This window comes from Cherax quadricarinatus, chromosome 23 (assembly GCF_038502225.1).
Source record: "Cherax quadricarinatus isolate ZL_2023a chromosome 23, ASM3850222v1, whole genome shotgun sequence".
Lineage (NCBI taxonomy): Eukaryota > Metazoa > Arthropoda > Malacostraca > Decapoda > Parastacidae > Cherax > Cherax quadricarinatus.
Window position 1 is genome coordinate 16,542,756 of NC_091314.1, and position 14,355 is coordinate 16,557,110.

The window sequence follows — 14,355 nt, forward strand, 5'->3', positions numbered from 1 at the left end:
AGAATGGGAACCCTATGCAAGCGGTGTGCCACAAAGGTCAGTGTTGGGGACCCTTGTTGTTCACAGTGATGTGCACAAGCAACATAGGTGAAGGATTAAATAGTGACATAATTAAGTTGGTTGATTACATTAAAATAGGCAGTAAAGTAATATCTGTTGAGGACACATGAAAGCTACAGGATGACCTGGATAGGTTGATGTTGTGGTCAGAAAAGTAGCAAATGCAGTTCTATGCAGATAAATGTAAGGTTCTAGGAAAAGAAAATAACTATTGCACTTATAAGCTAAATAATGTAGGTCTCAGTCAAAGTTAACGTGTAAAAGTTTTAGGAATTCTGTTTAGCAGACAAAAGTGCATAAATGTTATCAATAAAGCTAATAGATTTCTTGGTTTTATATCAAGAAGTATACATGATAGAAGTCCTGAGGTTATACTTCAGATTTATATATCTTGTATCATACACACATAAAAAACAAACTAGACCTACTCTCGATATCTGTAATTCCTCCCAGTTTACACTTACACTCACACAAATGACTGTAAACATAAAGTTGCGTAATAAAGCTATTACCTAATGAAGCTTAAGCTAGTCATAAGTTTGCCTGAGATACTCCAATATAGGAACTTTAATAGAAACTGTATCATGCCAAGACAAAACCATTCTCATGGCTAAATTTACAAACTGTAATGCAGTTACCTAGCTTTAATATCAATATGCTCCATAACCTGTGTCAATATAGAGTTTGAATCATTATTAGTCTGCCCGAAATGCCTAGTCATGCTAGGCATGATAATGGTCCTCTCTGTAATTAGTAATTTATTATATGTAAACCCCACATTGTAATCTTTATAGAGAATAAACTTTTGATTTGATTTTGATCTTAAGTTAGGCCTCATATAGATTATGCCGCTCAGTTATGGTCTCCATATTACAGAATGGACATAAATGCACTGGAAAATATAAAGAAGGATTGGCGAAATTGATCCCATGAATCAGAAATGTTCCCTAAGAGGTTAGGCTGAAGGCACTGAATTTTCACTCTGGAAAAGTGTAGAATTAGTTAAGATATAATTGAAGTATACAAAGTATACAAAGGGAAAACAGGAATAAATAAAGGGGATAAAAATAGTATGTTGAAAATACTTAACCAATACAGGACTAACAGCAATGGATTCAGGCTGGACAAATTTAGATTCAGAGAGGATATAGGGAAGTATAGGTTTGGTAACTGAGTTGCAGATAAGTGGAACAAACTCCCAGGTAACGTCATTGCGACAAGAACTTTCGGAAGATTTAATTAAATATAGGTTGGGCAGGTACATGAATCGTGTGGGTGTGAGTTAGACCTGCCCAGCACGGGTATTGCAGAGTTTCTTAATTCATGTGTTCTTTTGACTGTTATTGTCATAATAGCTATATTACGTGGTCAAGTGCTGTGGCTGTTGCTTATAGCTACTTAATCTTAGGATTTGATATCTCTTATGCGAAGACAAAGAGTAACAGATCGGCTAAAAGAGGCCAATATATCTGTAATAGGTAGGGAGACACTGGTCAGAGAAACAGCAAACATCGAACTAAAGCTAAAGGAATCTTACAAGAGTCAAGAAACGCGGGAAGAACTAAAAGCCATAAATGAAATTGAGAGAAACCCAAAGTATTTCTTTTCTTATGCCAAATCAAAGTCGAGAACAACATCCAGTACTGGCCCTCTACTTAAACGAGATGGGTCCTACACAGATGACAGCAAGGAAATGAGTGAGCTACTCAAGTCACAATATGACTCAGTTTTTAGCGAGCCGCTAACCAGACTGAGAGTCGAAGATCAAAATGATTTTTTATGAGAGAGCCACAGAATTTGGTTAACACAAGCCTATCTGATATTATCCTGACGTCAAATGACTTCGAACAGGCGATAAATGACATGCCCATGCACTCTGCCCCAGGGCCAGACTCATGGAACTCCGTGTTCATCAAGAACTGCAAGAAGCCCCTATCACGAGCATTTACCATCCTATGGAGAGGGAGCATGGACACGGGGGTCGTCCCACAGTTACTAAAAACAACAGACATAGCCCCACTCCACAAAGGGGGCAGTAAAGCAATAGCAAAGAACTACAGACCGATAGCACTAACATCCCATATCATAAAAATCTTTGAAAGGGTCCTAAGAAGCAAGATCACCACCCATCTAGATACCCATCAGTTGCACAACCCAGGGTAACATGGGTTTAGAGCAGGTCGCTCCTGTCTGTCTCAGCTACTGGATCACTACGACAAGGTCCTAGATGCACTAGAAGACAAAAAGAATGCAGAAGCAATATATACAGACTTTGCAAAAGCCTTCGACAAGTGTGACCATGGCGTAATAGCGCACAAAATGTGTGCTAAAGGAATAACAGGAAAAGTTGGTAGATGGATCTATAATTTCCTCACAAACAGAACACAAAGAGTAGTAGTTAACAGAGTAAAGTCCAAGGCGGCTACGGTGAAAAGCTCTGTTCCACAAGGCACAGTACTCGCTCCCATCTTGTTTCTCATCCTCATATCTGACATAGACAAGGATGTCAGCCACAGCACCATGTCTTCCTTTGCAGATGACACTCGAATCTGCATGACAGTGTCTTCCATTGCAGACACTGCAAGGCTCCAGGCGGACATCAACCAAATCTTTCAGTGGGCTGCAGAAAACAATATGAAGTTCAACGATGAGAAATTTCAATTACTCCGATATGGTAAACACGAGGAAATTAAAACTTCATCATAATATAAAACAAATTCCGGCCACAAAATAGAGCGAAAAAACACCGTGAAAGACATGGGAGTGATCATGTCGGAGGATCTCACCTTCAAGGACCATAACATTGTATCAATCGCATCTGCTAGAAAAATGACAGGATGGATAATGAGAACCTTCAAAACTAGGGATGCCAAGCCCATAATGACACTCTTCAGGTCACTTGTTCTATCTAGGCTGGAATATTGCTGCACACTAACAGCACCTTTCAAGGCAAGTGAAATTGCTGACCGAGAATATGTAAAGAGAACCTTCACGGCACACATAAATGCGATAAAACACCTCAGTTACTGGGAACGTTTGAAGTTCCTAAACCTGTACTCCCTAGAACGCAGGCGGGAGAGATACATGATTATATACACTTGGAAAATCTTAGAGGGATTAGTACCAAACTTGCACACGAAAATCATTTCCTATGAAAGCAAAAGACTCTGCAGACGATGCAACATTTCCCCAATGAAAATCAGTGGTGCCAATAGCACGATAAGAGAGAACACAATAAGTGTCAGGGGCCCAAGACTGTTCAACTGCCTCCCAGCATACATAAGGGGGATTACCAATAGACCCCTGGCTGTCTTCAAGAAGGCGCTGGACAGGCAGCTAAAGTCAGTACCTGACCAACCGGACTGTGGTTCGTTAGTCGGGTTGCGTGCGGCTAACAGTAACAGCCTGGTTGATCAAGCCCTGATCCACCAAGGGGGCCTGGTCACAGACCAGGCCGCGGGGGCGTTGGCCCCCGGAACCCTCTCCAGGTATACCCACTATTTTGTATGGAATGACACCCGAATCTGCATGACAGTGTCTTCCATTGCAGACACTGCAAGGCTCCAGGCGGACATCAACCAAATCTTTCAGTGGGCTGCGGAAAACAATATGAAGTTCAACGATGAGAAATTTCAATTACTCAGATATGGTAAACATGAGGAAATTAAATCTTCATCAGAGTACAAAACAAATTCTGGCCACAAAATAGAGCGAAACACCAACGTCAAAGACCTGGGAGTGATTATGTCGGAGGATCTCACCTTCAAGGACCATAACATTGTATCAATCGCATCTGCTAGAAAAATGACAGGATGGATAATGAGAACCTTCAAAACTAGGGAGGCCAAGCCCATGATGACACTCTTCAGGTCACTTGTTCTATCTAGGCTGGAATATTGCTGCACTCTAACAGCACCTTTCAAGGCAGGTGAAATTGCCGACCTAGAAAATGTACAGAGAACTTTCACGGCGCGCATAACGGAGATAAAACACCTCAATTACTGGGAGCGCTTGAGGTTTCTAAACCTGTATTCCTTGGAATGCAGGAGGGAGAGATACATGATTATATACACCTGGAAAATCCTAGAGGGACTAGTACCGAACTTGCACACGAAAATCACTCACTACGAAAGCAAAAGACTTGGCAGACGATGCACCATCCCCCCAATGAAAAGCAGGGGTGTCACTAGCACGTTAAGAGACCATACAATAAGTGTCAGGGGCCCGAGACTGTTCAACTGCCTCCCAGCACACATAAGGGGGATTACCAACAGACCCCTGGCAGTCTTCAAGCTGGCACTGGACAAGCACCTAAAGTCAGTTCCTGATCAGCCGGGCTGTGGCTCGTACGTTGGTTTGCGTGCAGCCATCAGCAACAGCCTGGTTGATCAGGGGCTGATCCACCAGGAGGCCTGGTCACAGACCGGGCCGCGGGGGCGTTGACCCCCGAAACTCTCTCCAGGTAAACTCCAGGTAATTATCACACAACTGACAGTAGGTAGGAAGGCGGGAAAATAGTACCAACTAATATGGGTTTCGTATAGGGCAACACACGTTCAGCTTGGACAATGTCCTAGGAACACAAATTATTAGCCCGAACACGGAAATGTCTCTCAGATAAGAAGTTTGCAAGAAAAATTGGCAGATTGCCTCGGAAGCCTAAGGAGTGAGCTTAGGCCAAGATATTATACCTCCAAGTAGTGTCATATGCCTTTTCAAGATTAAAAAAAAAGACTGCTATAATGGAGTCGTCTCATGTATAGAATCAAACAATTTTTGTCTCCCCGGTTGCATGGTTTCATGCATGGAAGGAGCGTGCATCATTGCATAGCCAACCGATACGTAATCATTAGTGAACTTGCCAGAATGGATGTTGGAGGATGGCTTCCTCGCTGGATTAAAGGCTACCTGTCCAACAGAAAGTCTTCTGTGTTGTTCCAGGGACATAGAAGTTTAACTAGACTTTGAATTAGGAAACCCACAGGGAGGTGTGCTCAGTTCCACCCTATTCAATATTCTACTTAATGCCTTACTTAATACTATGCCTAGCCAACCCCACCATTATATGATTAGTTTTGCTGATGATATATTGATTCACACCACCGGATTCTCCAACGCCCAAAACATTCTTAATCATGTACTAGCCTCGTGTCAGGACCTGGGGTTGATAATCTCTACTGATAAAACAAAGATACTCAATAGGCGTCCTCCTCGACAGAGAGGCACAGTTCGTCAGATCCAGTTACATGATGGGTCTCTTCTAGAATATGTAAGCAGATACAGGTATCTAGGCTTTGAGGTTCCACTGCTTGGACCTGTTGTAACGAGACTTTGTCGCCAATACAAAGAAAGGCTGAGAGCACTTCGAGTCGTGGCAGGGTTTCACCCCAGGTATGGTCTAATGTTAAAATTGTGAAAAGGGTGTATCTTGCTTATATTAGATCATTGGTTGATTATGCTGCGCCACTACTTGCTCCTGTGTCTGACTGGAAGCTTGGAGGGCTGGAAAAACTGCAGCATGAACCAATGAGGATCATTTTAGGATGCCCTCGTCAAAATTTTAAATATGCAGAAAGAACTTGATACTCCAAGCATCAGAGATCGTGTTACTGAAGGAATTATCCTAATTGGGGTAAATATGCTCAGGCAAGCCCATTCAAACCCCTGAACAGAAGCCCTCCATACTTTCCTCAGCACTAGTGAACACCCCTCCAGATGGATTGAAAAAACTGGAACCGACCTCCACATGAATCAGATACATGATCTATGTCAACTAATGCAACAGCGGCACTTCTCCGCTCCATGGGATATTACCCCACTCCAAACTACCATTTCTCGATTTCCCCCTAAACTACTTCTTAAATCACAACCAAAGCTTCGCCTTGAATCCAAACATGATGCCATAAGCTGTATTGATAACTTAGTCACACAGCACACACTCTCGCAAATTATTTACGTTGATGGTTCCGTACACCAATCCACTGGTGCAGCTGGTAGTGCTGCTGTTGTCATACAGAGTGATGGCTCTCTTAAGGAATGACTCACGAAATCGTAATGACACGATTGCAAACAAACCATACCACGGGCGGGGTTAGAACCCGCGATCAGTCTCAAAACTCCAGACCATCGCGTTAGCCACTGGGCCAGCTAGCCACAATAGCCACGCTAGCTGGAGATTCGTCTGTAAAAACTTGCATTTGTGGTCACAGTGGTGCCTATGCTAACCTTCCTATGGTGAATAAATACACCTAGTTGAATGAATCTTATTGTGGCTAGCTGGTCCAGTGCCTAACGCTACGGTCTGGAGTTTTGAGACTCTCTGATTCCGGGTTCTAAGCCCGCCCACGGTGTGGTTTCTCTTAATAAGGAAATTGGAGCACGCATCAATAATTGGGCCTCTACCCTTCAGACAGAACTGTTTGCCATACTCCTTGCACTGAAATGCGTCCATGTATCTAAGACTGACACTTTAATTGTAACTGATTCTCTGTCATCCATAAATGCTCTCAACTCATTAAGTATAAATTGTAGCATGCTTGCGTCAGAAGCCAGACATAGGTATGATAGGATTGTGGACAGTGGAGTCAGAGTGCACATGCTGTGGATTCCATCGCACATTGGTCTTCAGATGCATAAAAGAACTGATAAATTGGCTAAGCTGTATGCTCTCAAAGAGGGAATAGATTACAATCTTGGGTTGTCAGTTAGCAGTTTGAGAACAATAATACGAAAAGAACTTCAACTGAATTTTATTGACTTAAGACACAGGGAAATTGACACCAGTCAGTCCATCTATCATCATTCTATCATGCAGGAAGAGCCACATGTCTATGGTGCATCCAACAAAATAAACTGACTTCTCGATGTCACTACCGCCCGGCTCCGGCTGGGTTACAAGTATCTTTGGCAGGTTAAATCACCACCATCAGATGTAGACCAAACGAAATGTAAACTTAGCCAGATAGGCTATTGTCACACCTTGCGTCATTATGTACTGGAGTGTGAAAAAATTAATGCATCCAGAGACAACTCACTGAGAAATGTTCAAGATATGACAAAGTATTTTACCCACAGTGGTATATTACAACCATTCTGGAAAAATACCCTGACTTTACTCCTTGTAAATAAAGCATTACCACGTGTGTGTGTGTGTGTGTGTGTGTGTGTGTGTGTGTGTGTGTGTGTGTGTGTGTGTGTGTGTGTGTGTGTACTCACCTAGTTCTCACCTAGTTGAGGCAGAGGTCGAGTCCAAGCTCCTGGCCCCGCCTCTTCACTGGTGTGTGTGTGTGTGTGTGTGTTAGTTGTGTGTGTGTACTCACCTATTTGTGGTTGCAGGGGTCGAGTCCTAGCTCCTGGCCCCGCCTCTTCACCGGTTGCTACTAGGCCCTCTCTCTCCCCGCTCCATGAGCTTTATCAAACCTCGTCTTAAAACTGTGTATGGTTCCTGCCTCCACTACGTCATTTTCTAGGCTATTCCACTGCCTTACAACTCTATGACTGAAGAAATACTTCCTACTATCTCTCTGACTCATTTGTGTCTTCAACTTCCAATTGTGGCCTCTTGTTTCTGTGTCCCCTCCCTGGAACATCCTGTCTTTGTCCACCTTGTCTATTCCACGCAGTATTTTATATGTCGTTATCATGTCTCCCCTGACCCTCCTGTCCTCCAGTGTGGTCAGGCCGATTTCCCTTAATCTTTCCTCATAGGACATTCCCCTTAGCTCTGGAACTAACCTTGTCGCAAACCATTGTACTTTCTCTAGTTTCTTGACGTGCTTTATCAAGTGCGGGTTCCAAACAGGTGCTGCATACTCCAGTATGTGCCTGACATACACGGTGTACAGTGTCTTGAATGATTCCTTACTAAGGTATCGGAATGCTGTTCTCAGGTTTGCCAGGCGCCCATATGCTGCAGCAGTTATCTGATTGATGTGTACTTCCGGAGACATGCTCGGTGTTATACTCACCCCAAGATCTTTCTCCTTGAGTGAGGTTTGCAGTCTTTGGCCACCTAGCCTATACTCTGTCTGTGGTCTTCTGTGCCCTTCCCCTATCTTCATGACTTTGCATTTGGCAGGATTAAATTCGAGAAGCCATTTGCTGGACCAGGTGTCCAGTCTGTCCAGGTCTCTTTGAAGTCCTGCCTGGTCCTCATCAGATTTAATTCTCCTCATTAACTTCACATCATCTGCAAACAGGGACACTTCTGAGTCTAACCCTTCCGTCATGTCGTTCACATATACCAAAAATAGCACTGGTCCTAGGACCGACCCCTGTGGGACCCCGCTCGTCACAGGTGCCCACTGTGATACATCATTACGTACCATGACTCGTTGTTGCCTCCCTGTCAGGTATTCTCTGATCCATTGCAGTGCCCTTCCTGTTATATGCGCCTGATGCTCTAGCTTCTGCACTAATCTCTTGTGAGGAACTGTGTCAAAGGCCTTCTTGCAGTCCAAGAAGATGCAATCAACCCACCCCTCTCTCTCTTGTCTTACTTCTGTTATTTTATCATAAAACTCCAGAAGGTTTGTGACACAGGATTTGCCTTCCGTGAATCCGTGCTGGTTGGCATTTATACTCCTGTTCCGTTCCAGGTGCTCCACCACTCTCCTCCTGATAATCTTCTCCATAATTTTGCATACTATACACGTCAATGACACAGGTCTATAGTTTAGTGCCTCTTTTCTGTCTCCTTTTTTAAAAATGGGAACTACATTTGCCGTCTTCCATACCTCAGGTAGTTGCCCAGTTTCCAGGGATGTGTTGAAGATTGTGGTAAGTGGCACGCACAACATATCTGCTCCCTCTCTAAGGACCCATGGGGAGATGTTGTCTGGTCCCATTGCCTTTGAGGTATCGATGTCCCTTAGCAGTTTCTTCACCTCCTCCTCATCTGTATGTATGTCGTCCAACACTTGTTGGTGTATTCCTTGCTGGTGTCCCCATCTGGTCTGTCCCCCCAGAGTCCTTCCTGTCTCTACTGTAAATACTTCCTTAAATCTCGTGTTGAGCTCCTCACATACCTCTTGATCGTTTCTTGTGAGTTCTCCACCTTCTTTCCTCAGCCTTATCACCTGGTCCTTGACTGTTGTCTTCCTCCTAATGTGGCTATACAGCAGTTTCGGGTCAGATTTGACTTTCGATGCTATGTCGTTTTCATACTGTCGCTGGGCCTCCCTCCTTATCTGTGCATACTCGTTTCTGGCTCTTCTACTAATCTCCTTGTTTTCCTGGGTCCTATGCCTCCTGTAACTTTTCCATTCTCTGTTGCACTTAGTTTTTGCCTCCCTACACCTTCGGGTAAACCAAGGACTCGTTTTGGTCTTCCTATTTCAGTTTCCCTTGGGAACAAAACTTTCCTCTGCCTCCTTGCACTTTGTTGCCACATATTCCATCATCTCGTTTACTGATTTTCCTACCATTTCTCTGTCCCACTGAACCTCCTGCAGGAAGTTTCTCATACCTGTGTAGTCCCCCCTTTTATAGTTTGGCCTGTCCCCTTCAGTTCCTGTTACCTTCTCCACTTGTAACTCTACTATATAGTCAAAACTCAGAACCACATGATCGCTAGCTCCAAGGGGCCTCTCATAAGTGATGTCCTCAATGTCTGAACTGCTCAGGGTGAACACAAGATCCAGTCTTGCTGGCTCATCCTCCCCTCTCTCTCTGGTTGTGTCCCTGACATGTTGATGCATGAGGTTTTCAAGTACCACATCCATCATCTTGGCTCTCCATGTTTCGGGACCCCCATGTGGCTCCAGGTTTTCCCAGTCGATCTCCCTGTGGTTGAAATCCCCCATTACCAGTAACTTTGCTCTGCTCGAGTGAGCTCTTCTTGCCACCTCAGCCAGTGTGTCCACCATCACCCTGTTGTTTTCTTCGTACTCCTCTCTTGGCCTCCTGCAGTTCTGTGGTGGGTTATACATCACTCCAATGACTACTTTATGTTCTCCGGACTGAATTGTACCTACAATGTAGTCTCTTTCTCCAATCATGTCCATGCCTTCCATTTCCTCAAATCCCCATCGGTGTTTTATGAGCAGTGCAACCCCTCCTCCCCCTCTACTCCTTCTATCTTTCCTCAGGATCTGATATCCTGTTGGGAAGATTGTGTCTGTTATTGTCTCAGCGAGTTTTGTTTCTGTGACTGCTATGATGTCTGGGGATTTTTCACTGATTCTTTCATTCCACTCCTCATGTTTATTCATTATTCCATCCGCGTTTGTGTACCAAACCTTTAGTTTCTTTTCTATCATTGTGGTCATGCAAGAATATTGGGGTTGGGGGAGCGAGAGCCTTGGTGGGGGCCTATATGGGGCTGTGGTGTAGGTGGGGTTTGTGTTGATGGGGGTGGGGTCAGAATGCCCATAAGGGACAGCTGTTGGGGTGAGGTTTGTGATATGGGGATTGGTGGCAGAGGGAACAGTGAGTGGGTTGTAGTATAGGTTGCTCAGTTGCGTTGGGAATGTCGCGGGTGGAGTCTTTTGGTGGGAGATTCTGTGGGGTGTGTTTGCCCTTCCTCCTGTGTCTGGGTCCTGCTCATTTTCATTGCTTCTCGTTCCTCCTTGCGTCTCTGTACCCTCTCTTTCAGTGTAGTCCTTTCTTCTTGTGTTCTGTCGCGGTCGAGGTATACTCTCTGGTACCCCTCTTTGTCCCTCAGTCTTGCTTTCTCTTGCAGAATCCTGGTTCGAACTGATTCTTCCTTGAAAGTTACTCTGACAGGCCGTATCCTTCCACTCGCAAACCACCCAATTCTCTGAAAATTTGTCACCTGGGTCATATTGCCCTCCCCTATTGTTTTCATGATGCCTTCAATCATTTTTTTCTCCTCCTGTTTTATTTCTTCAAAGTTGGCCCCCTTGGCTTCTTGGAGCCCGTACACAAAAACTGACCTCGCCCTTTCCTCCTCCCACTGAGTCTCCATCTGCGTCCTCTGAGGCATTTTATTTCCTTCCATTGACATGTTCTTGCCTTCAGTCCCTGTCATATCTGAAACTTCTATTCTCAGTGGACTGTCTTTCCTGACCAGCTGTCCCTTGCTACTGCAGTTGGCTGTTAGAATCTCTGCATATAGCATACCTTCATTGTCTTCGGACCTGTCGTTTGATCTTAGTGTGCTCGTCGTCTTTTCCCTGGCCCCACGTGGGTCTGATAGGGCCTTCATGTTCGGCATGTCTCCGTTGTTGCTTACCATCCCCTTGTCTGCGCCTGACTTTGAATTTCCTGATGTCACACCTGAATTGTCATTTGTCTCTCTAATCTGTTTCAGGCTTTGCAGTTTCTCTTCTAAGCACTGTATCCTAGCTTCTGCTGCTAAGACCTGTACTTCCCACTTCCTGCACTCTTCAGCTATCCGCTCCTCCATTTTCTTACCAAGCTCTACTATCTTCCTTCCCCACTCTTCCTCCCTTTTTTGGAGCTCTAGCTCCCAGTCTTTCCTCCCTGGTTCGTCCACCAGATCTCTGGGTTTCCGTCCTCTAAGGCCACCCATTTTTTTTTTTTTTTTTTTTTTTTTTTTTTTTTTTTTTTTTTTTTTTTTTTTTATTACCACAGACAGAAGGCTAGAGGAGGGAGAGGGTGTGGGGGAGAGAGAGAGAGGGTAGAAAGAGGGAGAGAGAGGAGAGAGAAAGGGTAGAAAGAGGGAGAGAGAGGAGAGAGTATGCGGGTGAGGGATAAGACCAAGGGGGAGGGAGAGAAATGAGAGGGGGGAGAGAAAGGGTAGAGAGAGGGAGAAAGAGAGGGAGAGGGAGAGGGAGAGAAAGAGAGAGAGAGGGAGAAAGGAGGGAAGAAGGCTATGAGAGAGAGAAACGCGAGGGAGGGAAAAGGTAAGAGGTCTGTGGGGGAGGCAGTCAAATTCCAAGGATCAGCTGTGTGTACTCACCTAGTTGTGGTTTCGGGGTCGAGACCCAGCTCCTGGCCCCGAGTGTGTATGTGTGTGCGTGCGTGTGTGTGTGTGTGAGCACGTCAGTTGTTTATATGTCCCAGAAATACAATTCACTTCTGTGTATCCGTAATACTAATGAGATACCACTAACCCTGAGAGTAGTTCTAATAATTATAATACTAGCGTGTGTTAACAAGTCATTCTTTCACCCAGTTATGTACTACCTTTTACTACATGTGTAGAGGAGGGAGAGGGTGTGGGGGAGAGAGAGAAAGGGTAGAAAGAGGGAGAGAGAGGAGAGAGAAAGGGTAGAAAGAGGGAGAGAGAGGAGAGAGTATGGGGGTGAGGGATAAGACCAAGGGGGAGAGAGAGAAATGTGAGGGGGAGAGAAAGGGTAGAGAGAGGGAGAAAGAGAGGGAGAGGGAGAGAAAGAGAGATAGAGGGAGAAAGGAGGGAAAGAGGGTATTGAGAGGGAGAAACGCGAGGGAGGGGAAAGGTAAGAGGTCTGTGGGGGAGGCGGTCAAATTCCAAGGATCAGCTGTGTGTACTCACCTAGTTGTGGTTTCAGGGGTCGAGACCCAGCTCCTGGCCCCGAGTGTGTATGTGTGTGCACGCGTGTGTGTGTGTGTGTGAGCACGTCAGTTGTTTATATGTCCCAGAAATACAATTCACTTCTGTGTATCCGTAATACTAATGAGATACCATTAACACTGAAAGTAGTTCTAATAATTATAATACTAGCGTGTGTTAACAAGTCATTCTTTCACCTAGTTATGTACCTTTTACTACATGTGTACCCAGTACTTGCTTCTCAGATTGTACTGTCTTTGTGTCCTAGACCATTATCTCTCGAAACTGTTGTCAGAGCTGTAGTCCCATTAGCCACGACTTAATCCTCCTGCTTAATCCTTACTCCTACAAAGTTTATCTTCCTACTACTGCTAGGTGTTGTGTGTATGATAATCGCTCTGGAGCAGGGTTTAGATATCGAGTTACCAGTGACCGCTGGGCCGGCTCTATCACTCAGACTTCCCCCAACCACAAACAGGTGATTTGTACGTTACTGGTCAGAGGGGACGTCCATCCAGATGCCTGATGTACGATGCTCTGTGTGTGTGTGTGTGTGTGTGTGTGTGTGTGTGTGTACTCACCTATTTGTACTCACCTATTTGTGGTTGCAGGGGTCGAGTCACAGCTCCTGGCCCCGCCTCTTCGCTGATTACTACTAGGTCCTCTCTCTCCCTGCCCCATGAGCTCTATCATACCTCGCCTTAAAACTATGTATGGTTCCTGCCTCCACTACATCACTTTCTAGGCTATTCCATGGCCTGACTACTCTATGACTGAAGAAATACTTCCTAACATCCCTTTGATTCATCTGAGTCTTCAACTTCCAATTGTGACCTCTTGTGTCTGTGTCCCATCTCTGGAACATCCCATCTTTGTCCACCTCGTCTATTCCGCGCAGTATTTTATATGTCGTTATCATGTCTCCCCTGACCCTCCTGTCCTCCAGTGTCGTCAGGCCGATTTCCCTCAACCTTTCTTCATAGGACAATCCCCGTAGCTCTGGGACTAGTCTTGTTGCAAACCTTTGCACTTTCTCTAATTTCTTGACGTGCTTGACTAGGTGTGGATTCCAAACTGGTGCTGCATACTCCAGTATGGGCCTGACGTATATGGTATACAGAGTCTTAAACGAATCCTTACCGAGGTATCGGAACGCTATCCATAGGTTTGCCAGGCGCCCGTATGCTGCAGCAGTTATCTGATTGATGTGCGCCTCAGGGGATATGCTCGGTGTTATACTCACCCCCAGAACTTTTTCCTTGAGTGAGGTTTGCAGTCTTTGGCCATCTAAACTATATTGTGTCTGCGGTCTTCTTTGCCCTTCCCCAATCTTTATGACTTTGCATTTGGCAGGGTTAAATTCAAGGAGCCAGTTACTGGACCAGGCTTGTAGCCTGTCCAGGTCTCTTTGTGGTCCTGCCTGATCCTCGTCCGATTTGATTCTTCTCATTAACTTCACATCATCTGCAAACAAGGACACTTCTGAGTCTATCCCTTCCGTTATGTCGTTCACATATACCAAGAACAGCACAGGTCCTAGGACTGACCCCTGTGGAACCCTGCTTGTCACAGGCGCCCACTCTGACACCTCGTCGCGTACCATGACTCGTTGTTGCCTCCCTGTCAGATATTCTCTGATCCATTGCAGTGCCTTTCCTGTTATGTGTGCCTGGTCCTCTAGCTTTTGCAGTAACCTCTTGTGAGGAACTGTGTCGAAGGCCTTCTTGCAGTCCAAAAATATGCAGTCGATCCACCCCTCTCTCTCTTGTCTTACTTCTGTCACCTTGTCGTAAAACTCTAGTAGGTTTGTGACACAGGATTTTCCTTCCCTGAAACCG